Raw genomic sequence first — 24,843 nt, forward strand, 5'->3', positions numbered from 1 at the left:
GCATGTACCTTATTGTATTCTATAATAATAAAATGTTTATTAGGCAGTCCTTTATGTGAAAAATGATAGGAAGAACAATACAGTGAATCGCCACTCAGCTTTAGACATTTTGATGACCAATACACTTGAAACTACATATGCCTTCCCACCTTCTCTCTGGGTTACCATTACCCCGAATTTGCTTTTCATTTTTTCCATTCATCAAATTCTTTTTGTTTTGTGACCCAGTCAGCCTTCCTAGTTTTCATGCTGGGAGACAGGAAGCAAGCATTGCTTAGTTTCACTCTTGTGATGCTTATGGTCAGAAACAGGTATTTCTTGAAACTGGGCTTGTGGCTGCAGGGCTGCCCCAGGCGGGGCAGAGATGGTCAAGTGCACGGTGGAGCTGCTGTGGGGCCAAGTCCTGATGGATCATGTTTCCCCTGGTCTTGTCTTTCTGCTGTCTCGCTGTATGTGTGGTCTGTCCCCACTGCCAGTGGGAAGGGCAGGCTAGTCTGTATCCATCTTTGTTGCAGAGTTGGCTTCCTTCAGGCAGGTTCACCCTGCCACTGAACGTCCCCATGGTCCATGCCTCAAACACCTCATCGTTAGTATTGCTTCTGAACCCTGCCTAAACGTAGCAGCATGGACCAGCTGTCAGTCCTTTCTCTTCCTGGGCCTACCCCCCCTTCCTGTTGGCTACTCTGCTCCCATGGACGGTTGAGAGGGAGACCCTCTTCTGTGTGGCTATCCAAAGTTGCACGTTGGCTGCCTGCAACAGATGGACTGCATCTGTAGTCAGTCTAGTGAAGTCCGCGCTTCCTCTCCACCCTCTTGCCTGAGCCTCTGCCTTTGCATAAAGAAGCTCCTGCACCCCCATCCCTCCTTGCAGATGCCCCTCTCCACATGCCACCTCTTTACATAACCGAAACATGGCTGGTTCTCCCAGAGGAGCCAGAGGCCTCTAAATGGAGTGAGGTCCTTTCTCTGCACATCCTGTCTCTCTCCAGAGGTCGGCTTGAAATGTCTTTCGCTTCCACCCATGACTGTGCCATCCCCTCCACTCCTGTCCCTGCCCTGTGTCACTCCGGGTTACCCCCAGCCCCAGAGGTCTCTGAGGTCCCATCACCTTCTGATGACTTTGTCTGCGGGGATGAGTCTGTTATTCACTGAGCCTGTGGCCTTCAGCTTCCTCTCCCATGGTCATTTCCGAGGCTGCCCGCCCCACCCAGTTGCCCACCAGCCTTCTGAACTCCCATCTCCGCTCCTCCTGCGTGGCCTGTTCTGGCTCCCTCTCCTCCCTGTCCGTCAGGCTCACTGGATCTTCGTTGACCTTGACCCTGCAGTCAGGGAAGACCAAGCCCCAGTTACTGTCCTGATGAGCTCAAAATCCAGAATGCAGTCACATGACTGGGGTGGGGAACCATGCACAGGGCCCTGAGAGGGTGTGAGGGATTTGAGGCAGCCTCTGGAAGGAGAGTCCTTCCAGCTGAGAGGAATTCAGCCCCGGAGAGGCGCTAAACAACCTAAGGATGGTACAGTTCCCCAGTTACTAAAATTTTGCATACTTCTTGTAAAGGGTTTAGTGAAACATAGTTTAGAGGAAGAAAACCAGAAAAGCATGATGTGTCCATCTCCCAGTGCTAACATTTTTATATGTGTTCTTTTCCTGTCTCCCACTCTGCGCGAGTGCTCCTGTGTCTTTATATTGGTAGATCTTACTTAGAATCTGACTTTTTCGCTTGTCAAGTTGTCATAAAACCGATTTCCATTTCAGATATCTATATGATATTTCACATATGATGAAGCCATTATTTACCATTTCCCTGACAGGCTTGTAGGCTGCTATTTGCAATTTATGGTGTCAAATCCTTTATGGTACAAGTAATGCTGCAGTGAGCATCCTTGTCTGAGATCCTACTGAGAGTATTGGCTTCAGTCTTCCAATCAGTGGCGTTTCTCCCACTTGGCTGGCCTCTTGTAGCGAACAGAGAGTGTATGTGTCCTGGTAGCTGGGTAAACTCCAGCTCTGCACATCTGCTCGGTGGAGTGGTTGGGGTCTAAATGAGTGTGACCTTAGCTTTTGTGGTAATGGAGACCGTCCTGATCACGCAGGGTCCTTGCTGCTTGCAGGCCTATGGCTGCTGAAGAGCTGAAGAAATGTTACTTCTTTGTAAGAAATATTTTAGATGGAAATAAAAACCTGTGATAATCATGCGGTCTGGTTGCAGCATGAAATGTGTTCACAGGCTAAGAATCAGGTGAAAAGGCAGGATGCCAAATCTTGTGTACTTGCTGAGCTTTATCTGTGTAGAATATCCAAGTCAGAACTGATTTTAGTTAAGGTATCTGCAGGAGGTGGGGTTTCCCTGTCTCTGTTTTCCAAGCCTGCAGTAACAAAACTATGGCAATTATCTTTCTCTTTAACCTTTCCGGCTTACTGCCCTACGTTGGCCACAGTCAGATTTCTTGAAAGCCCCTAGGGCTGGGCGCGGGTGTCTGGTTGCCCCTTCGAGGCTCAGGGCTCACTCTCGCTTCGGGAACATGAATGCAGCTCTTCTGGTGGTGAGAACCCAGCTGAGGGTTCCTTTATTTTGTTGATTTCAGGGTGTAAGTATTTAAATATTTGAAAGTATTTTGATTTTTAAATGAGACGTGTGGGAACTTTCTTGATTCATCACCCTTGGAATGGTTATAGAGTTTTGTTTTTATAATACAAAACTTTCTTGAGGTAAATCTGTGACTGAGAAAATAGAGATCTATTTGAAATATCTTGTCTAAAGTACTAAAATATTGCTGGTTGATAACCACTTAAATTGAGTATTTTTCTTTGTAAACATTAAGTTTTATTGAAAGAGTTGCTGTGATTTCCAGACAGTCTTCTTTACTGCTTATTAAAATAAGGGGAGGGTGCCTCCAGATGAAAACGTTAAACTAGAGGCAGGTCTGCTTGAAAGTTTTGAGTCAGGACCTCCAGTGGGAGATTTGCCAGAATCCCACACAGTAGGGCACAGGCTCCTGTTTCCTTAAGTCTCTGGGAGGAGGTTTCACCTCTCTGTAATGGAAAGTTGGATTTCTAGCTTTTTTTCTGGATACTTCATGGGGTACTGGAATTGTGTTGACTGACTGATGCTCTTTCCTGGAGTCTCGCTCATTAATTAGGCCCATTTCTATGGAATGCACAGATATTGAAGTCTAAGAATCAGATATATGCTGGTGATGCTGTGTGAAGCAGCAGAGCTACTGTGAACTCTCTGGGGTCCCGAAAGTCTAGGAAGTTTGGAAAATCCTCCTCCTTGTCCAGGCCTGTGTTTCCCTGTCCTTTCTGTTTGCTTTGCTTCCTCTTTCTCCTTTCCTTGCTTTTGGTTATCTTCTGAAAGATGAGACTTCACTTTTCTATACCTTCCTGACCCTCCCTTTCCCCAAAGCCGCGATGCATCTGAATGGCCTAAAAAGGCATGGAACCCGGGGATTCCTGATCTGGCAGAACTTCCTCAGGTGCCCACAGGGCCTGAGGTCTGGGGCGAGGAACACCTGGTCCAGGTCAAAGAGCTTTTAGGGTGTGGGACTGGATTTTTGCATACAGGTTACATCAGAAGGAGTCCAGGAGTAAAATTAATTCTTAGAAGGCCAGATTGCATGAAAGGCAAGGCGGAGAGGGGTCTGCAAACACCAGCCGCCTCTTGAGTGTCTCATTGTGCTCCTCTCATGGCCTCAGCCTGGAGGGAGCTGATGGAGGAGGAGTCTGTGGGCCCTGACCTGGAATGCTGCACGGTGGCCTCAGCCAGTGACGGGGTGGGCGAGGCTGAGTCTGGAAGCAAATGCCAGCCCACAAATGTGCAGTGAATGTGCAGTGATTGGCGCCTGCGGAGGTCAGGGATAGCTAAGTACTGTGGAGAGATAAAATATAGTGCACCATCCTTGCTCTTAAAAGGAAAAAGCGGCGGGGGGGCCGGGCGCGGTGGCTCAAGCCTGTAATCCCAGCACTTTGGGAGGCCAAGACGAGCGGATCATGAGGTCAGGAGATCGAGACCATCCTGGCTAACACGGTGAAACCCCGTCTCTACTAAAAATACAAAAAAAAACTAGCCGGGCGAGGTGGCGGGCGCCTGTAGTCCCAGCTACTCGGGAGGCTGAGGCAGGAGAATGGCGTCAACCCGGGAGGTGGAGCTTGCAGTGAGCCGAGATCTGGCCACTGCACTCCAGCCTGGGTGACAGAGCGAGACTCTGTCTCAAAAAAAAAAAAAATAAATAAAGAGAAAAGGGGGAAAAAAGCAAAGACTAGTTGATTCAGAGCTAAGATTGTTTGTTAAATAAACTTTTAAATTTTAGAATAGTTTTAGATTTACAGAAAAGTTGCAAAGAGTGCCTGAAGTTCTCCCATATCATACCTCCTGCCAGCTTCCCTGTTGTTAACATGTTAATCACCATGGTACATTGTAGTGCATTAGTCGTAACCAAAATTGATGCATTATTCACCAGATTCCATGTTTTATTCACATTTCCCTAGTTTTTAACCTAATAATCTTTTTCTCTCCTCGGAGTCTATCCAGGATACCAGGTTATGTGTATTTGTCATATCTCCCTAGGCGCCTCGTGGTTGTGAGTTTCTCAGAATTTCCTTGTTTTTAATTACCTTGATGGTGTTTAGAGACAGAATCAATTTTTCATTTATCTTATTTATTTTTCTGAGACAAGGTCTTGCTATGTTGCCTATGTTGGTCTCAAACTCTTGGACTCAAGCAATTAGCCTGCCTCAGCCTCCCAAAGTGCTGGGATTTCAGGCCTGAGCCACTATGCCCGGCCTGTCTCTTATTTATTTAGTCATTTATATCAATATGGACTCGTGTTTTTTTGTTGTTGTTGTTGTTTGGGTTATAATTGTCAAAGTTGAGTAAAATATAGAGACAATTCTCTGTTTTATTTAGGAAGCGAGAATTGTAGTTTCGGGCATATACACAGACTGGATGGTCTTCCGTATGTCTGAAGAACAAAGGGAAGGTTGGAGGTTTTAGAAAAAGCAGAAACGTTACCCATTATTTTGAAAGACAGTTCGTTGGTACTAGTAATGTTTCGAGGAGCTGGCAAGCTCTGATTGGTGAGTGATGGCAGCGGGTAAAGCTATTCTTAGCGTCACAGCAGGTTGTTTCAGTAGCTATTAGAGAAAACCGGTTTCAGGTCGCAACAGGCAGTTTCAGCAGCTGGACTTGTGGAGAATTACCTTCCTGTGGCAATGTTACATGCCTAGGGTGCTCTGTCCCGCCTTGGCTTCTCGATTCTGTTTTAGTTGGATATGACAGGAATAACCCAATCCATATGATCAGTGTAATCCAGTACTAGGGTATTCATTGTGTTGCTCAGATGGTTCCAGCTTTGGCCACTGGAGGCTCTTTCAGTTAGCTGGTGTTCCTCTGACACACCTCCATTACTGTGGGTTGTTTGAGTTTTCGGTACTTCCTTATTGGCACTGCAAGATACTCCAGGCTCAGCTGGGTGCGGTGGCTCAAGCCTGTAATCCCAGCACTTTGGGAGGCCGAGACGGGCGGATCACGAGGTCAGGAGATCGAGACCATCCTGGCTAACACAGTGAAACCCCGTCTCTACTAAAAAAATACAAAAAACTACCCGGGCGAGGTGGCAGGCGCCTGTAGTCCCATCTACTCGGGAGGCTGAGGCAGGAGAATGGCATAAACCCGGGAGGCGGAGCTTGCAGTGAGCTGAGATCCGGCCACTGCACTCCAGCCTGGGCAACAGAGCGAGACTCTGTCTCAACAACAACAACAACAACAAAAAAAAAGATACTCCAGGCTCATCTTGTGTATCTCCTGTCCGAGCTCTAGAATCACCCATTTCTCCAGAGAATCCTCATCCCTTTTATTGGAGTGTAGTCTTAGAAATCAAGATGTGGGTGCCAAGTGGCTAAAGTTATTGTAATCTCAATGTATGTGTACTCAACTGAGCAAAAGCAAAACATCCAAATGGCAGTGGCAGCAAGAACTACCTGCGGATTTCTCTCCATTTGCCAGTTGTGTGTTTCCTTCTTGGGCTCTACCCACACAGTCTTCTAGTTGCAGACCTGTCGTGCACCTCATTCAGAGTTCTGTACCTGAGATTGTCTCTGTTGTGGTGATGTCTTTATGCACAGGCACTCACTCTTACTCTGTAGTCACTCACCCTCTCACCAGCTCATGGTGGAGATGCAGTAAATAGACCTTGAATGAATGAGCTCTGCTAGTTCCTCTCTGAGTCCTGTAGTGGCTCTAGGTCAAAAGCAGTAAAATCTGGAAAAAACCAGGGGGGAAAATATTTTGGACACACGAGAAGCTATGAATCCAGTGGGAGCTCCTTGGAGACGGGAGTTGCTTGAGACTGGAGTTCAGGGAAAGGACCAGGAGACTGGGTTGGTACTGGTTCCTGCGGGCTGGCGGGGGTGGGGTAGGGAGTGTTCTGAAAGCTTCAAGTGCAGAGGACTGAATGGAAGCCTCACAACGCAACCTAAGGACTTTGGATTCTTGCTTTTGAATACGTGCACTGCGTGTGTGTGTGTGTGTGGTGTGTGTGTAAATGGTGTAGTTTGTTGGCTGTCAGCCTCACTAGGAGGCTGGTTTGGAGCCTGTTGCCTTAGCTCTGTGGAGTGATGATGGGAATAGTGAAAAAGAGGGTGGCAAAAGCAGAGAGTCTCAAAGAGGGGACAGAACTCAGTGACTGACCAGTTTGGTTGATGGTTGGAAAGAGGTGTCAGATACATCTGAGCTCCCAAGAATGGTGGTATCTGGAAGGGAGAGAAATCAGGAGGAGCCAGTTCTGAAGGGAATGTGGTCTCGGGTCTCGGTGGATACCAGGAGTTCCGTGGTGGGTAAATTGGAAATGCAGGATTGGGCCTTAGGAGAGTCGTCAGGGCCAGGGCGAGAGGGGTTTTGACATCATCTCCTGGATGGCCTTAGTGGATAAAATTGACAAGGCTGCAGAGTGGAAGAATATACCAGTGCCCCGCCCTGGCTTGAACCTGTCCCTGTCCCTTGATGTTGGGAAGCAGAGATTCCCTGTCATGTCGAATGATTCAGAGGGGCCCTGGGATGCTGAAGCACCAAGTGGGGGCTGTCATTGACACACCGTCTGTTGATACCATTGGTACCAAGCAGTATAGGGTCTTTTATCTTGGAGATTCTGAGCCTCTGTGATGGAACCCTGAGCTGCCCATCTACTATGACAGTCCCATTCTGAGGGGAAATTTGGCCCTAATGCTTCCTCTTCGGCATAGCAAACTCTGCTTCCTCTTCTGGATAGGGTGCACAGAAAGGTTTTCTCGAGTCTGTAACTATGGAGAGGTAATTTGTTTCTGGGAGGTAGACGAAGTAGGTCACCTTTAACTATTTGATCTGAGTTTTTGTCCTTGAATGAGACGGAATTACATATAGGGTTTATATTTATACACCCCCCCACCCACCCCATGCAGCTGCAAGATTCTGTCTGCCTTTTCTCCTCCTTCCATATGGGATTGACGTCCTTGTAGGATCCAAGTGCTTGTGGAGTGAGGAGGACAGTCTAGAAAGGCCTAGGGTGATGGGAGCTAATGCAGAACTCCTTGTAACCCCTTAAGGTGCAGTGGCTGGCACTGAGGTTGGGGCTGTGACCATGGTGAGAGGTGCTCCAGGTCTGGGTGTGCCTCTAAGTCTTATAGATGGCTTGGGCATGAGGGAGGGAGGGAGTGACAGGAAGCACAAAGATTCCACGTGTTTGGCACGGCCACTTACTTGGAGAATGGCAGTGCCATTGCTGAGATGGAGAAGACCAGGGGCAGAGGAGGCTGGACACAGCAACAGCGAGCATCCCGGGGGCAGAGCAGGCTGCACACAGCAACAGCGGGCATCCCGGGGGCAGAGCAGGCTGCACACAGCAACAGCGGGCATCTCGGATAATTGGGCATCACTTGAAGGGCTGGGTGTTTCATCTGGTTTCCTTTTTCTGGCCATGCTGCATATCACGTGGGAATCTCTGCAAGCAGAGGAGGAGAAGGTGGTTTCAGAAACAGCGCTTGGCCCTGGAGAAAGGCATCTTGTTTGTGTGAAGATGAAGGTGCCCTGTGGGAGGAGCTGTGCCCGTCCCTCAGTGGTCTCCTCCGTGGGGCCTCACAGAGGTACCTCAAGTCCCTGCACCTGTGCTGTCATGGCTGTGTATGGAGGTGGAGCCCGGGTTTCTGGTGAGGGAGTTTGACGCTTCGCTGTTTCCTATGTGACATACTCCAGAGGTATTTGCGACCTGGTTCAGTCCTGACCCCTTTATGGTCCTCGTGGGGATCTTTCCTTCCTCTCTCGTTCTGTTTGAAACTAGGGCTCCACGTCTTGCCCTGGAATTGCCACCCACCTGTGATGCCAGGGCCTCCAAGTAGATGAGGCCAGAATCTCCAGCAGTCACCTGCAGCTGGTGTGGATGGAGATCCTCTGCCTGCCTCCGGCCAAACAACAGCTTGAGTTTATTTAAACCATCAGTCCGTCCTTTGGGCATCATAACAAGTCACGAGGGGCTTTTGTTCATTTTCCAAAATTATTATTTTATAACATCTGGACTCTTTCTGCTTTGGAAACAAAATGAAAACCCTTTGCAAAGAAAATAAGCATTTTAATGAGAGCATTTTCATTAAAAAAAATTACAGTAGGGAAAAAAATAAAATGAGGTTACTTTTTTTTTTATGTTGACAGAGAAAAAAATTCAAAACCCAAACTGGGTCAGACAGACAATAGTAGGAACAACAAGTTCTGCCTGTGTCTACGTGCAGCAGAGACTCAGTCAGAAACAAACTGTATTTCCAAAAAAGGGGGCGGAGGAGGAGCTTCGTGCACTTCCTTGGGATTTTCCCATCGCGGGTAGTAACATCGTCAGATGGCGGATTTTTCTGTTTGGATTAAAGTTTCTATTTTCAGCAAGCACTTCGCTGAAAGCATGCTGCTCTCTGACCCGAGGGTCTCATGAGCAGCCATCCTGGATGCAGCCCCACGTAGGGCCTGGGGAGCAGAAAGTCAGCTGAGTGCCCTGAGTCCCCACTTACACCCCTAGGTCCCCACCATTGGCTGTTCTTTTTAAAGCATTCACTCCTGCTGTCATCTGGATGATTTGGTTTCCAAGCCTCCAGCCAGGAAGAAGCCGCACGTGTTTCCTTTGACAGGAACATCGAAAGCTGATAACCTGGTGGCAAGTGAGGAAAGTGAGCCTATCACGATGAGTAGACGTGACACGTGGAAAGGTGCAGCAAGCCAGGTGCATTTAGTACGATCTGCGGTCCTGTGCATCCCAAGAGAAGGCACTTTGTACACCAGTCACCTACCTGAGTCATGTTCCTTTTTATCCCCATGTCAGAGATGAGCAGACGGTGGAGCACCAGGGAAATGACCCTTTGGGGCACACAGTCATGGACAGAATTGGATCTGTACAGCATTTTAACTGTGTTATGATTCTCTAGTTCAGAATAGTCTTTAAAATCGGGGAAGAGTATACAGATGCTCCACAACTTAGGATGGGGCTGCATTCCTCACAAACCCATAAGTTGGAAATATCATATGGCATAAGTGCATTTTTTTTTTTTTTTTTTTTGGAGACAGAATCTTGCTCTGTCACCCGGGCTAGATCTCAGCTCACCTCAGCCTCTACCCCCTGGGCTCAAGTGATTCTCATGCCTCAGCCTCTCCAGTAGCTAGGATTATAGGCATGAACCACCATGCCCGGCTACTTTTTGTGTTTTCAGTAGTGATGGGGTTTCACCATGTTGGCCAGGCTGATCTTGAACACTGACCTCAAGTGATCCGCCCGCCTCAACCTCCCAAAGTGCTGGGATTACTGGTGTGAGCCACCGACAGCTGCAGTTTTTACTTCTGATGTTTTGGTCTTTTTTTTTTTTTTTTTTTTTTTTTGAGACGGAGTCTCGCTCTGCCGCCCAGGCTGGAGTGCAGTGGCCGGATCTCAGCTCACTGCAAGCTCCGCCTCCCGGGTTTATGCCATTCTCCTGCCTCAGCCTCCCGAGTAGCTGGGACTACAGGCGCCCGCCACGTCGCCCGGCTAGTTTTTTTTTTTTTTTGTATTTTTTAGTAGAGACGGGGTTTCACCGTGTTAGCCAGGATGGTCTCGATCTCCTGACCTTGTGATCTGCCCGTCTTGGCCTCCCAAAGTGCTGGGATTACAGGCTTGAGCCACCGCGCCCGGCCTGTTTTGGTCTTATGATGGGTTTATGGGATGTAACACCATTGTAAGTTGAGAAGCGTACTGAGTGGATTTCACACCATCCTCAAGTCGAAAAATCGTTGAACTCTTGTAAATTGGGGACTGTCTGTAGTACATGATAGAAAAATTTTCTCCTAGCATGGTTTGCTTTTTATAAAATTTCTACCCAAGTTGTATCTCACTGGCCAGGAGCTGCTGCTAGAGATTTTCCTGCTGTAACATCTCTCTTGTCTGAAGGGGTTGATTCTATTGATGTGCTGCCCCTGGGAGGGCCGATGCGTTAGGACTTTACTCATTCCTGTCTTACTCAGAGAATTGATCCTGCCTTCAGCTGGCTAGGAGGAGATCTCAAAGGGGTGAGAGGGCAGGGCTGTAGAGACCTGGGAGCCCATTAGGGATGGCTGGATTGGTGTGATCATGAAGTGAGCACACTCAGGTCCCAGGGGCAGGTGAAGGCAGGAGCCAGCTCTGGAAAGGGTGCCCTTGGGGCCTGTACAGGAAGGATAACTCTTGGACTGTCTGGTATCAGTTTGATGTCTGAGGGACTCACTGGGAAAACAGAGCCTAGCCAGGACTCCTGTCCAGAGTAATAGCAGCTATGGTTTGCCAAGTACTGACTTTGGATCTTGCAGGCTGTTGAGAATTCCCATTTAATAGACAAGGAGCCTGGGGCTGGAGGGGTCCTGGAGTCCAGTTCAGTTCTGCAGCACCTCCTACGTGGCAGAGCAAGCATTGGAGCCAGCGTCTCTGGCTTCTCCCCTGATATCATGGGCAATGGTTTTATCCTGGAGCTTCAGCCTGAAAGACCCTCCACCAGCTGCCCATCAGGTGGACGTGGTTGGCTGGTGGCGTCGCATTCCCTCCTTAGTGTGGATTCTGAGAACAGTCTTCTGTGCTTGAAGACTGGGCAATAGTTGGGGACTTCCGGGAACATGTTGGTGACTCCCTTTGCCCCTATGCTGGGTTCCTTGAGCCCTGTGTTTTTTGGATGTTGGTTGTGAGTGGGAACTGAGCCCCCTGCATGTCCAGGGAGCTACTTCGAGGGAGATGTGGCTTGTCTGCCTACCCTGACTTCCTGGTGACTGGTGATCACACACCTCTCATGATACTGAATTTTCCTCTTCTTTTCAACTTATTTACTAATGAGGATATATGTCTGGGTGACTGTTATTTTTCTGTTTTTATTTTATTTTTTTGAGACAGGGTTTCACTCTGTCATCCGTGCTGGAGTGCAGTGGTACAGTCTTGGCTTGCTGCAGCCTCAACCTCCCAGGCTCCAGAGGTCCACTCACCTCAGCCTCCCAAGTAGCTGGGACTACAGGTGTGCACCTTCATGCGTGGCTAATTTTTGTAGAGACAGGGTTTCACTATGTTGCCCAGGCTGGTCTTAAATTTATGAGCTCAAGCAACCTGCCTGCCTTGGCTTCCCAAAGTCTTTTTTAAAGATAATGTCTTTAAAAAATGTGTTTAAAAATAATGTCTTTTTAAAAGCATGGTTTAATTCTATCTGGAGAGGCAGAACTCTACATAGAGTGTAGAGTTCATATTCTCCAGGTTAATGCCAGCTTCCCTAACATGGCATATTAAGCAGGAAGGAACTTTGAGTATAACATTTTGTGGATTAAGAATAAAGAAATTGGCTGGGCGCGGTGGCTCAAGCCTGTAATCTCAGCACTTTGAGAGGCCGAGACGGGCAGATCACAAGGTCAGGAGATCGAGACCATCCTGGCTAACACGGTGAAACCTCGTCTCTACTAAAAAAAAAATACACAACACTAGCCGGGCGAGGTGGCGGGTGCCTGTAGTCCCAGCTACTCGGGAGGCTGAGGCAGGAGAATGGCATAAACCCAGGAGGCAGAGCTTGCAGTGAGCTGAGATCCGGCCACTGCACTCCAGCCTGGGCGACAGAGCGAGACTCCGTCGCAAAAAAAAAAAAAAAAAAGAATAAGAAATTAAGATTAAATTTTATTGGGATTCGCTTCTGGAATGGTGGTATTAGGGGCTGTGTGGACTTGTTGCTCAGTGAAACAATAACCGATAAAAATTATTTTAAGAAAACAACCAAACTTGGAAACTTGCCGTATATACGTCCTAAGGGCATACAGCAAATGAAGAAACATTTATTCAAGAAAATCTGCTACATCTCAGTAAGAATAGCAGATGTCTGTGGCACTCGAGCCAGGACCTGCTCCCTCCTTCCCTTTTCCCATCCACTGCCCAGCTCAGCATGAGAAGCTATCAAGAGTGACCAAGAAGACTGGGCTCCCTTTTCCCCAAGTTCCCCTCAAGGGCTATGGCATCTCCCCAGGAGAGCAAGCTGTCAGCATCCTTCTACCTCTGGCAGGGTTCCATGTTGCAGAGGCTAAATTCCAGGAGAATGTGGCCAGCCCCTACTCATAGGGCAGAGATTCTACCTGAGGCTGCGAATACTGGGTCCCCAGTTGCCCTTTGTCAGTCCAGCTAGTTTGTAGGGCAGAGGTTCCATCCTAGGAGAATCAAGCCAAGAAGAGCAAAGGCTACTGCTCCCGTCCAGCACCAGTTCATAAAGTGGAAGTGTCACTCCGAGAGAAGTGGGGCTGTCTGTGCTCCCAGCTCCAGAACAGCGACTCCATTTTCCCAAGTAGGAGAGGTAGGATATAATAACAGAAAGCTCTGAAGCTCTCTGAAAGATACTCACTTTGTTTATAAAAGTGTAGGGAAAGTTCAAGCCTAAGGGTGTTCTAAAAAAAAAAAAAAAAAAAAAATGGAGATTTTGGTGGTAATTAATAAGAGGCTGATAAGCAACAGGCAAAAACTTGGGCCAGAGACCAGGAAAGAGACAGTAAAGAGTCATCTGGGGTCAGAACAAACCTCAAACCCTGACATCAAAAACTATCCCTGTGAAAGGTCTCCATTTAATTAGATAAAATGTAGGACAATTTATGCCCTAGGCAGTTGTCAAAAACAATAGAGCAATCAGGGAGCAATTAGTGAGATCTAACAGCTGGGTATGAAAACACCAGAGGCAGGCAGCTTCAGAAAGAGAGTAGGGTAGATGCAGACAGCCCTGATAAAATGATTGTCATCCCGGAGAGAATGTGTGTACACTCAAGACTGTGCCCCCCTGAGGAGCAACATCAGAGGTTGGGTGGGGAAGGGAATATACTTCACCACAGGAGTCCAGCCAAGTCATTGAAAAAATAAGCAAACAAAAACAAGCCCTGGGATAGAGGGGCTTGTAGTATCCAGAGTTGCTACAATGTCTTAGCTAAGATGTCATTTTCAACACAAAATTGTATGCAAAGAAATAGGCAATGACAGAAAAATGGATATGACAGAAAAAAAGCAGGCAACAGAAGCTGCCTGGGAGAGGATACAGATGTTGGGCTTAACAAAGACTTTAAAACTGCTATTGTATTTGTTCCACTGGTCTACTTGTCTGTTTTTATACTAGTACCTTACTGGTACCCAGAAATAAATTTATACATTTGTAGCCAACTTATTTTTGACAAAGGTGCCAAGAACAGGTAATGGGGAAAGGACAGTATTGTCAATGAAGAGTCAAACTCTGTAAAATACTTGAGGAGATTTATTCTGAGCCAAATATGAGTGACCAGCCCCAGGAGATCCTGAGAACATGTGCCCAAGGTGGTCAGGCTACAGCTTAGTTTTGTATGTTTTAGGGAGACATAAGATATCAATCAGTACATGTAAGATGTATATTGGTTTGGTCCGGGACAACTCGAATTGATGGGACTTCAGCTTATAGGTGGATTCAAAGATTTTATGATTGTCAGTTGGTTGAAAGTGTTAAGTTACTACCTAAAAACTTGGAATCATAGAAGGGATTGTTTGGGTTAAGATAAGGGGTTGTGGAGACCAGGGCTTTATCATGCAGATGAAGCTTCCAGGTAGTAGGCTTTAGAGCTCTTAAAGGACCTAAAATGGTGCCAGACGCTTGGTTAATTCTCTCCTGGGTCAGGCAACAGACCTGGAAAGGGAAGGGGATTTTCTGCAGAATGTAGATTTTTCCCCACAAGAGACAGCTTTGCAGGGCTACTTCATAATATGTCAAATAAATATATTTTGGAGTAAAATATTTTTATGTCTTTCAGGGCCTACCATCTGTCGTATGATGCTATACTGGAGTTAGGCTGGAATCTGATGTCTTATTACTACAGAGAGTCAGTCTTAAGATCTCTGTTTTCTGTAATCCCAGTACTTTGGGAGGCCGAGGCGGGCGGATCACGAGGTCAGGAGATCGAGACCATCCTGGCTAACACGGTGAAACCCCGTCTCTACTAAAAAATACAAAAAACTAGCCGGGTGAGGTGGCGGGCACCTGTAGTCCCAGCTACTCCGGAGGCTGAGGCAGGAGAATGGCGTAAACCCGGGAGGCGGAGCTTGCAGTGAGCTGAGATCCGGCCACTGCACTCCAACCGGCTACAGAGCGAGACTCTGTCTCAAAAAAAAAAAAAAAAAAAAAAAAAAGATCTATGTTTTATCAGTCTTAAGACTTCTGTTTTAATGTTAATGCTAGTCAGTTGTGCCTAAATTTCAAAGGGAGGAGGGTATAAATGAGACATGTCCAACCTCCTCTTCCCATCATAGCCTTAACTAGATTTTCGGGTTTACTCTGAAACGCTCTTGGCCAAGAGGAGGGGTCCAGTTCAGTTGCTTGAGGGGCTTAGAATTACGTTTTTGTCTTATAGTCTCCAATAAATGCTGTTGAGAAAATGGGATATCCACCTACAGAAGAATGAAATAAGACCCTTATTTCTTACCATATACAAAAATTAACTCAAAATCAAATAAATACTTAAATATGAGACCTGACACTATGAAACTGCTGAAGAAAACATAGGTGATGCACTTCAGGACATTGGTATGGGCAAGGCTTTTTGAATAAGATCTCAAAAGCACAGGCAACAAACGCAAAAATAGAAAAATGGCATTACATTAAACTAAAAAGCTTCTGCACAGCAGAGGAAACAATTGACAGAATGAAAAGACAAACTGCAGGGTTGAAGAAAATATTTGCAAACTGTGCATTAGACAAGGGGTTAACATCAGAAACATACAAGGAACTCAGACAGCTCAATTGCAGAAAACAAATAATCCAATTTAAAAATGGGCAAAAGACCTGAATAGACATTTCCCAGAAAAAGACATACAAATAGCCAACAGGTATAGGAAGAAATGCTCAATATCACTAATCATCAGGGAAATGCAAATTAAGGAAACAGCTGTAGAGTGAGGAAGAAGCTTGGGGCCTGGAGTTTATAGTCTGGGGTTGGAGTGTCCTGGTTCTACTGCTATCTGCTTTATGACCTTGAGCTGGTTGCTTTTCCCTCTCCGACTCTGGGTTTCACATGTGGCCCTGAGCACTCAGGAAATCATCACTGGGAAGTGCTTGATGGAAGGTCTTTTCCACCCTACTCTCAGCAGGTCAGATATGGGGAGGAGAGAGAGGGAGTTAGGTTTCTCTGCTTCGCTGTTGATATGGACTTGGTGCCCTGTGTCCCAGCTGCTCTAACTGTGGCTAAAAGGGGCCAAGGTAGAGCTCAGGCTGTGGCTTCAGAGGGTGCAAGCCTCAACCTTGGCAGCTTCCACATGATGTTGAGCCTGCCAGTGTACAGAAGTCAAGAATTGGGGTTTGGGAACCACTGCCTAGATTTCAGAGGATGTATGGAAACTCCTGGATGTCCAGGCAGAAGTTTGCTGCACAGGTGGGGCCCTCATGGAGAATTTCTGCTAGGGCAGTGCAGAAGGGAAATGTGGGGTGGGAGTCCCCACAAAGAGTCCCTGCTGGGTCACTGCCTAGTGGAGCTGTGAGAAGAGGGCCACTGTCCTCCAGAGCCCAGAATGGTAGCTCCACTGACAGCTTTCACTGCGCACACCTGGAAAAGCCACAGACACTCAGTGCCAGCCAGTGAAAGGAGCCAGGAGCGGGGGACTATACCCTGTTGGCTATTTGCACGTCTTCTTTTGGGAAATGTCTATTCAGATCTTTTGCCCATTTTTAAATTGGATTAGTTGTTTTCTGCAGTTGAGTTGTTTGAGTTCCTTGTATGTTTCTGAAGTTAACCCCTTGTCTAATGCATAGTTTGCAAATATTTTCTTCTATCCTGATTTTGTCTTTTCACTCTGTTGATTGTTTGCTTTGCTGTGCAGAACTTGGTCACAACTGCCCAAGGCTGTGGAAGCCCACCTCTTGCATCAGCATGACCTGGATATGAGACATGAAGTCAAAGGAGATCATTCTGGAGTCTTAAGGTTTGACTGCCCCTTTGGATTTCCGACTTGCCTGGGACCAGTAGCCCCTTTATTTTGGCCAATTTCTCCCATTTGGAATGGCTGTATTTACCCAATATCTGTACCCCCATTGTATCTAGGAAGTAACTAACTTACTTTTTATTTTACAGGCTCGTAGGCAGAAGGAACTTGCCTTGTCTCAGATAAGACTTTGGACTGTGGACTTTTGAGTTAATGCTGAAATGAGTTAAGACTTTGAGGGGCTGTTGGGAAGGCATGATTGGTTTTGAAATGTGAGGACATGAGATTTGGCAGGGGTCAGGGTTGGAGTGATATGGTGTGGCTCTGTGTTCCCACCCAAGTCTCGTCTTGAATTGTACTCCCATAGTTCCCATGTGTTGTGCGGGGACCTGGTGGGAGACAATTGAGTCATGGGGGGTGGTTTCTCCCATACTGTTCGCATGATAGTAAGTCTCACGAGATCTGATGGTTTGATGAAGGGTTACTTGTTTCACTTGCTTCTCATTCTCTCTTGCTTTCTGTGATGTAAGATGTGCCTTTTGCCTTCTGCTATGATTGTGAGGCCTCCCCAGCCACGTGGAACTGTGAGTCCATTAAATCTCTTTTTTACTGTAAATTACCCAGTCTCAGGTATGTCTTTATCAGCAGCATGAAAATGAACTCTTACAACTGTGCACCCTCTGCAAGCAGAAGCTGGCTCTTCTGGCTCTTGGCCTCTCACTGGCAATACTCACCAATTCAGGTGCTGGATTGGGTGATGATAAGACAGAAGATGCAGACACAATCCATAAAGTACTGTGTTAAGGACTGAATTGTGTCCCGCCTTCAGATCCATATGTTGAAGTACTAACCCCCAATGTGACTGTATTTGGAGATGGCATCTGTAAATAGATAATCAAGGTTAAATTAGGTCATAAAAGTAGAACCCTAATCTCATAGAACTGGTGTCCTTATAAGAAGAGAACTCATGAAAGAGGTGCACAGAGAAAAGGCCATGTGAGGACACAGCTTGAAGGTGACTATCTGTAAGCCAGAGAGAGTGGCCTCACCAGCAACTGAATCAGCTGACAGCTTGACCTTGGACTTCCCAGCCTCCAGGACTGTAAGAAAATCAATATCTATTGTTTAAGCCCCCTTGTCTGTGGGATTTTGTTAAGGCAACCTGAGCAGACTGATTCACATGTCTAATGTGGAATCTCAATGCTCTTTTTGCCAAGTTCTGCCCCCCTGAGGAAGTAGGAAAGCAGTCCCACTCACAATTATCAAAGCGCAGTCATGAATGATGATGACAAATAAAAAAGACTGTTTTAGAGATGGTTTTCTTTCTACCCTTCTTCGTATCTGTTTGCTGACCAGCCTGGTGACAGAAGCCATCTGTCAGCCTGCTGTGGGATCTGGTTGTGAGCACGGTGGTACAGGGGAAGAGAATCGCATGTCAGCAGTTATCCCAGAAATGCCAGGTTTGCTTCGGATTTTGATTTCCTCCCTATTTTCTCCCCTCAAACAGTGGTGGATCATCAAACAGTATTTTTAGAACTGCCTTGCAGCTTCCCTGTAGAAACCTGTCCTCACTACATGGTTTAATCCTCTCATCTAGCCTTGTTTAAGATCTACAGAATGCTATATTTATTTAACTTTATTTGAGATTTCAAGGCTTTTCTGAATGTTGCTCCAAGTAATCTGATGAATGCAGAACTCCAAAATTTATGCCTTAAAAGGCTTAACTACTGGTATGTTTGGGGACTTACTTATTTTCTCCCTTTATTCTAAACTATATAGGGCAGGGCAGCTAAAAAATCCCCTTGGAATTAGTGTCAGAAAGTCCCTTTTTGAAAATTAATAAACTTAAAAATTTTTAGAGCAGTTTTAGTTCACAGAAAAATCGAGTGGAAAGTACAGAGAATTCCTATATATCCCTTATCTTCACACAGAAAGTCTTTTAATTGGGCTGTTGTAACTTTCCAGGACAAAAGGACAGTATTCCCCTTTATAGAGAAGTGGTAAGTTTCTTGGCTAGATTAATGGCCTTCAGTGATGGATGGGGGAGGGTGCAAGTGTCTGGCTAACTGCTCAGCCTGCGGCTTGAGTGAACCTGAGCCCAGGACCCAGCAGAGTGTACTTGTGTCTGTGGGTCTGGGGGAGCCATATGAAATGTCAATGGCAGACCCATATCTAATTCCAGGGGAAGCCTTCCCAGTGGTCACAACCTTGGGCCGTGTTGTTGTCCAGAGAGAGTGTGTCATTTAAAGATTGAAATCCTCACTCCTACCCTTTTAAGGTAGTTTTGGCTGTGTATCTCATTTGATCCTTAGCAAGGTCTAGTGTCGGTTAACTTAGTAACTTGTGGTCTACAAAACCCTCACGCATGTTTTCTTACTTGAGATTTCAGAGAACCTCTACGGTGGGAGTATTGTCCCCACTTTATGACATTGGGTGCGAGCTGAGAGCCAGATGCTCCAACAGCCAGCAGCTGATTGGTGTCTGTTTGATGATCCACCAGCACTGTCTGAGGGGGGAAAATAGGGAGGAAATCAAAATCCAGCTGTGGATGGAGATGGCATGCTGTCCTCCATGCACCCTGCCCCAGGTCCACTGTCTCCCAAAGGGGATGTCTGCTGTTCCAGAAGAAAGTCATTCAGTGATACTTATGAAAGCATATGAATAAAGGAAGACTTTATCCAGGACCATCACAATAGGTATGGGGACCACAGCAACAGGGGCTTGCAGCGGAGGGAGATTGGGCTCAACTGCCAAGACAGCACAGGCAAGTGGGAATTTATAGCCTAGGAACAGGGTAGGAGGTCAGCGAATGAGAACTTACTAAGAGGAAACATCAAGAGTAAAGTGGATTCTGGCTAAACCCACCTAACAGGATTCTTGCTAAAGACTGGCCAGGACAATCAAACATCACCTAGGGAATGTTGGTAGAGGAACCTAATCAGATATTGAGGAGGGGAGGTTTTTGCTCAACTGGCTTAGCAGGGTTCTTTGCTAAAACTGGTTTTTTTTTTTTTTTTTTTTTTTTTTTGAGGCGGAGTCTCTCTCTGTCGCCCGGACTGGAGTACAGTGGCCGGATCTCAGCTCACTGCAAGCTCCGCCTCCCGAGTTTACGCCATTCTCCTGCCTCAGCCTCCCGAGTAGCTGGGACTACGGGCGCCCGCCACCTCGCCCGGCTAGTTTTTGTATTTTTAGTAGAGACGGGGTTTCACCGTGTTAGCCAGGATGGTCTCGATCTCCTGACCTCGTGATCCGCCCGTCTCGGCCTCCCAAAGTGCTGGGATTACAGGCTTGAGCCACCGCGCCCGGCCAAAACTGGGTTTTACAAGGAAGTGCACAGATGGGCCTGGAAGGTTCAGGAACCTGACTCAGGTTTGGCCAAGCAGAAAATCTTTGTTACTGCCACTGGTGGAATGGCTGCAAGCCTTCTATTTGAAGAGTTAAATTTGTTTTATAAATACTTAAATACTTAGCTAGTTTAAAATATTCCATGTAGTAAATTTAAGTTAAAAAATGTGTTTAGGCCAGGTGCAGTGGCTCATACTTATAATCCCAGCACTGGAATTTTTTTGGGAGGCCGGGGCAGGTGGATCACTTGAGGTTGGGACTTTGAGACCAGCTTGGCCAACATGGTGAAACCCCGTCTCTACTAAAAATACAAAAATTAGCTGGGTGCAGTGGCACGTGCCTGTGGTCATAGCTGCTTGGGAGGCTGAGGCAGGAGAATTGCTGAGGCAGGAGAATTTGAGTCAGGAGAATTGCTTAAACCCGGGAGGGGGAGGTTGCAGTGAGTCAGGATTGTGCCACTGCACTCCAGCCTGGGCAACATAGCAAGACTTCGTCTCAAAAAAAAAAGGTGTATTGAAAGAAAAACCTGTGGAGCACAGTACAAGGTCATGGTAGAAGCAGTGATTTCCTGAGTGCCAGTAGCTCAGGAAATACTGTAGTATCCATGCTAACTTCGGGAGGTGACAGTGGAAGTCAAAGTCCTGCGCTCTTTCCAGCCTTGCTGGTTGTACACAGAATGTTGAGGGCAAGAATCACCCCAGCCCCCCATTCTCTGAACCTTGATGTCCTCACTGAGGCAGGGAGTCATGATTTCCCTATGGTGAGGCAGGCCTTGTTGTGAGGAGCACATGACAAAACAGAGGAAACACCATTGCTAGCGCTTTGGGCCCTCCACCAGCATAGAATCATAGCCTGGGGGAGGGAGGTGAGGGCTGGGGAAAGGGACCACATCTGGCAGGGGGACACTGAAGTGCCTCGTTTGTGATTTCCCTGGAATTTGAGAGTTAAATTCAAACCTGGACCAAGTTGAGAGCCCAGGGGCTCCAAGTCTACATCAGTTGCATTTGCATCACATTTATCTGCCTCTCACTAGTGGTTGAAGAACATGTCGGGCCCAGGCCCTGCTGAGCTGAGCAATGCTGTGAAGCGTTGAGCGGCGTTACTGTTCGTCTTGGCCTGTGCAGGTTTCTCTGGCTGATCCTTTCGGTATCTGTGACCTCAGTTATCTGCCTGCATCAGTGCCCACCTCCTGGGCACACTGTTCTGGAATGATGTGAATGTGTTCACACCTTGCTAGTGGGCGTGCATCTGGCCATCCAAGAGCCCGGTCCTCACGGAATCCTGGTTATGGGGCCAGATGATAGTCCTGAGAGCATTAGGTGGTACCTGTGTTCTCCTGGGCTGGCCGAGTTCTCCAGATGAGAGAGAGCATTCCTTCTGCCAGAGGCCTGCCCACAGTGGCTCCACCGTCAATGTCCTGGTTTGTGCGTACGGAGGCACGGCCTGAAGTTGTTGGTAAGTAGGGGCTTGAGGCGGCTTGGAGGCTGTACCTACTACATGTCGGTTTACAATTTTTAGTTTTTCTATAGGTTTCTTCCAGTGGGAGATGGGATTACTTCTAAAAAATGAATTCCAAAGGCACATTTTTCCTGATCTCTTTATTTTCCAGCTACCAAGAGTGTTTTAAAAAATGTAAAAGCACACGTAGAAATTGTAATGAGCTTTCACTGTCACTGCTCTTGGTGGCGATAATTTTACGTATAATATATGACAGGGAGACACTTTGTGAGGGCCTTTGTTCTCAATGCATTCTCTCCCTCTCAGAACTCAGATGTAAATAAAGTTTGGAGAAAGAGATAATGGTGAAAGTACCTCAACATTTTCTTATTTTTACATTAATATTCCTACTTGTTAGCATTTTCTTTGGAAACAGCACCACAACCAGATTAGGAATCTTTCTGGAACAGAGGGAAGGTAGTTCTTGTGACTTTTATGAGCAGTCTCACTACTGCACTGTTCATGGGTCGGGTCACCTGAGAGACCCAGCTCAAAGGCAAAAGATGGGCCCTGCTCTAAGGGTTTTACTAATAGACCTGAAATTGCTTTGCCCTCTTGAATTACCCAAGTGGTTGTGGTTTCTTTTGTTGTTTTTGATGTTGTTGGATTTTGTTTTATATTTGCAGAATCGGTGCTTCCTTCAGAGATAGTGAGTTTGGACTGACCAGGTTTAGTCGTGCTGATGACAAACTGACTTTTGGAACCCCTGGAGACCTCCTGGGACAAACGAGTTGCCCTTTATGTGTTGGTTGTGAATGTGGCCTATTCGTTTGGTGGTGGGTGCCATCTTGACCCAGCTTTACCAGGTCTGAGCAGGGATCTGTCTTTGCTGGTGAGAAGGGATGCTCATTGCAATTCTTGTGGGCAGGTTCCTCCCTGGTTTGCCCCAAGTGAGAAAGAGATTTATGTTGAAAAGCCCAATAGGAGAGTCCAAGAGAGTACCAGGACTTTTCAGATTTGTTTGAACAATGGAGATCCAGAGAGTTCTTCACTGCCTGCAAGCTAAAACCCAGCTCTGTGGTCTGGTGTTAGAGGAGCTCCAGAATTGACCTCGTCCTGGCTCTCCAGCCCCATTCTCTCTTTCCTTAATATACAAGACTTTCCTGTTTCCTGAATGAATGCTTGTTGCTGGATGCGCCTGTGCCTGTTGCTTTTGAAGTCACATCAGTTCTCACCTCAGCTGGATCATCTTTTGCCAGATTTCAAGCTTCTTCCTTGCCTCCCTTGCAGCATGGGGCATGCATCTCATTTTGTCTTGAAGTTGTGTTATCTGAATGTCTTACTCCATCATTAAACTGTTGGATTCTTGCAGGCAGAGATCGCTTCTCACTCACTTGTGTGTTCACTCTAAGTGCCTAGCTCAGTACTTGTTGAACAGATGAATGGCCAGTTCCAGATTACAGACTTCTTTGGACACTCGCATCAGAAGGCATTTCAGGCCGTCAAGCCAGGCTTGCTTGACAGGATGACAGAGACTCCTCCTCCTGCAGGCAGGGCTGCTGTCTGTCTTCTGCCCTGGTCCCTCCCCTGTTAGCCTGATCTTTGCTGGTGCCATGTGAGAAGAAGGCAGATGTTGCTGTTGAGTGTGAAGGTGCTACGTGTCAGTTGGCACCTGTCCCTATGTGGTTGCACTTACTCAACTACAGCTCTGGTGGGTAGCTACAGAGCACTGCCCAAGGAGGGGCACAGGCCTCAGAGGCACAGCTGGTTGCACTCTTTTGAAAACTGCACTTCTTTTTGAGGTTTCATTATTCCAGCCACTGTCAGCTTTGCCATAAAGAGCTGTGGTCAGGCCACTGTGGAAGAGGCCCCTGGAGGACTGCCATTGGGGGTCCTCCCTCACCAAACATTGAACGCTGAACAACCAGCAACACAGCCGAGTAGCTGAAGCCATAGAACCCTCTCTCCGGGAAGGTCCTATATAAAGATCAGGACTGCTTGCTGCCCTTTTGATTTGTTTTAATGAGAATATGGAAGACTGAAGTCCTTTTGTGTCTTTGCTAAGTGTTTGCCCCAACACCGAATGTTTCAAACAGGATTCCATGTTCACAGCTAAAGTAAACAGGTGATACACCACTTTGCCAGAGATCTGCATGTAGTAAGGTTGCTGAGTGTGTGACCACTTTGTTTCCATGGGACCTAGAGGAGCAAGATGTCTCTCCCCGATTTCAGTTTCTTGATGAGAAAGCTAGAAACAGCATTGTAACGTTGGTGCTGCCACTTGGAGGCCTTGGGCAGGTCGTCCCCAGTCTCCTGGCTCACTGCCTGGTTTCTAAAATAGCATTGTCTTCCCGGCATTTCATTGATCTGTGGTGGGTGCTTCACATTTATAGCCCTTTATGGAATTTTGTTGCTACTCAGAAAATTTTTTATTTTCTTGTGAAGCCAATTTTGACACTTGCGAATTAGAAAGCGGGCTTTCCTAGTGCTTATAAAAATAACAGAGCCCGCCTGACTCCACTTGTCTGAAACATGTTATTATTAACTTTCAACTTACTATCAGTTCTGCTCTTAACGTGGTGCTCTAGAAGGAAATGATGTGTCTGGTGTTAATCTCAGTGCCTCATCAGGGCCACGTGCCATCCTGCTGAAGGTGCAGGACTGGTAATGGCGAGGGGGTCCACAGCTTTGGCTGGCCTTGACATTCTTCACCATGGGATTGAGCAAGCTTGAGCCCATCTTACCAGATTCACTGTAAGCTCTCTGTCTTGTCTTTGTTTTCCCAAAGCTCCCTTAGCATGGACTTTTGAAAGTTGCCTGGATATTAAAGTACTATTCTAATAACTTGCTTTCTAGTAAACAAAACCAAAAGTTGGCTTCATAGTTGCTCACTGACCTGGCATAAACTAGAACATGAAGCTTCTCGTTTAGAAAAGGTTCAGGCAGCCTCCTGTTGGGATCTGCCCAGCCCCTCTAGGAGGTGGCGTGGATGCCCGGCTCTCCTTCCAAGGGTGCACTTTGCCTTTAGGTTTGGGGAAAACTACTGGGCGCGTCTTTGGGACTGTTGTGTCTCATGAGTGGGCTGACCTTGGTGGCGGCCTGCATTTCCCATGTGAGGCCTGACGTTTTATGTGTCCAGCCAGAGTGATGAGCTGGTTCACTTTCCCTGCAGCGCTTCCTTGTTGAACCTGAAAGAGAGGACGGGGGAGCTTTTGTAGGAGAGGGAGGACACGTGCTTTCTTCTCGAACTGTGGGGCGTGTGTCACCAGAGAGAACTGGAGACAGCGGCGACTGTTTCTCTAAACACCTTGCACACTCTTCCCTTACCAACTCAGGAATGAGTAAAGCCTGTTGGTAATGGTAAAGAGAAGGCAGTTACAAATAAAACACAGGAGTCAGACAAGCAGAGCAGAGAAGCCCCGCTCACCGAGCCAGCCGTCACCGCAGACACCTCGGCTTGAGTTGTATCTGACTGATTCAGCAGGAGGGTGTATTTCCCCTTCCACTTTCCTACTGAAATATATTATTTCTGTACAATATTTATGGAACCCCTGTCTCCACTTTAGAAATACAGAATAGTTTTGCTTTTTTACTTTACTATTAGTTGATATTGTG

At 46.9% G+C, this 24,843-nt stretch overlaps 1 protein-coding gene across 14 annotated transcripts in view; it reads left to right on the forward strand.

Moving 5' to 3' along the window:
- INPP4A (inositol polyphosphate-4-phosphatase type I A) overlaps positions 1 to 24,843 on the forward strand; it is a 153,855-nt gene that overhangs the window by 39,272 nt on the left and 89,740 nt on the right. The window contains exon 2 of one of the 14 annotated variants that reach the window (XM_033238941.1): positions 16,345 to 16,446. The exons of the other annotated variants lie outside the window; for them this stretch is intronic. The gene's annotated coding sequence lies outside the window, so the exon portion shown is untranslated. The remainder of the gene's footprint in view (positions 1 to 16,344; positions 16,447 to 24,843) is intronic. 14 annotated transcript variants of the gene reach the window in all.

The sequence above is a fragment of the Trachypithecus francoisi genome, unplaced genomic scaffold (assembly GCF_009764315.1).
Source record: "Trachypithecus francoisi isolate TF-2019V2 unplaced genomic scaffold, Tfra_2.0 Lachesis_group17, whole genome shotgun sequence".
NCBI lineage: Eukaryota > Metazoa > Chordata > Mammalia > Primates > Cercopithecidae > Trachypithecus > Trachypithecus francoisi.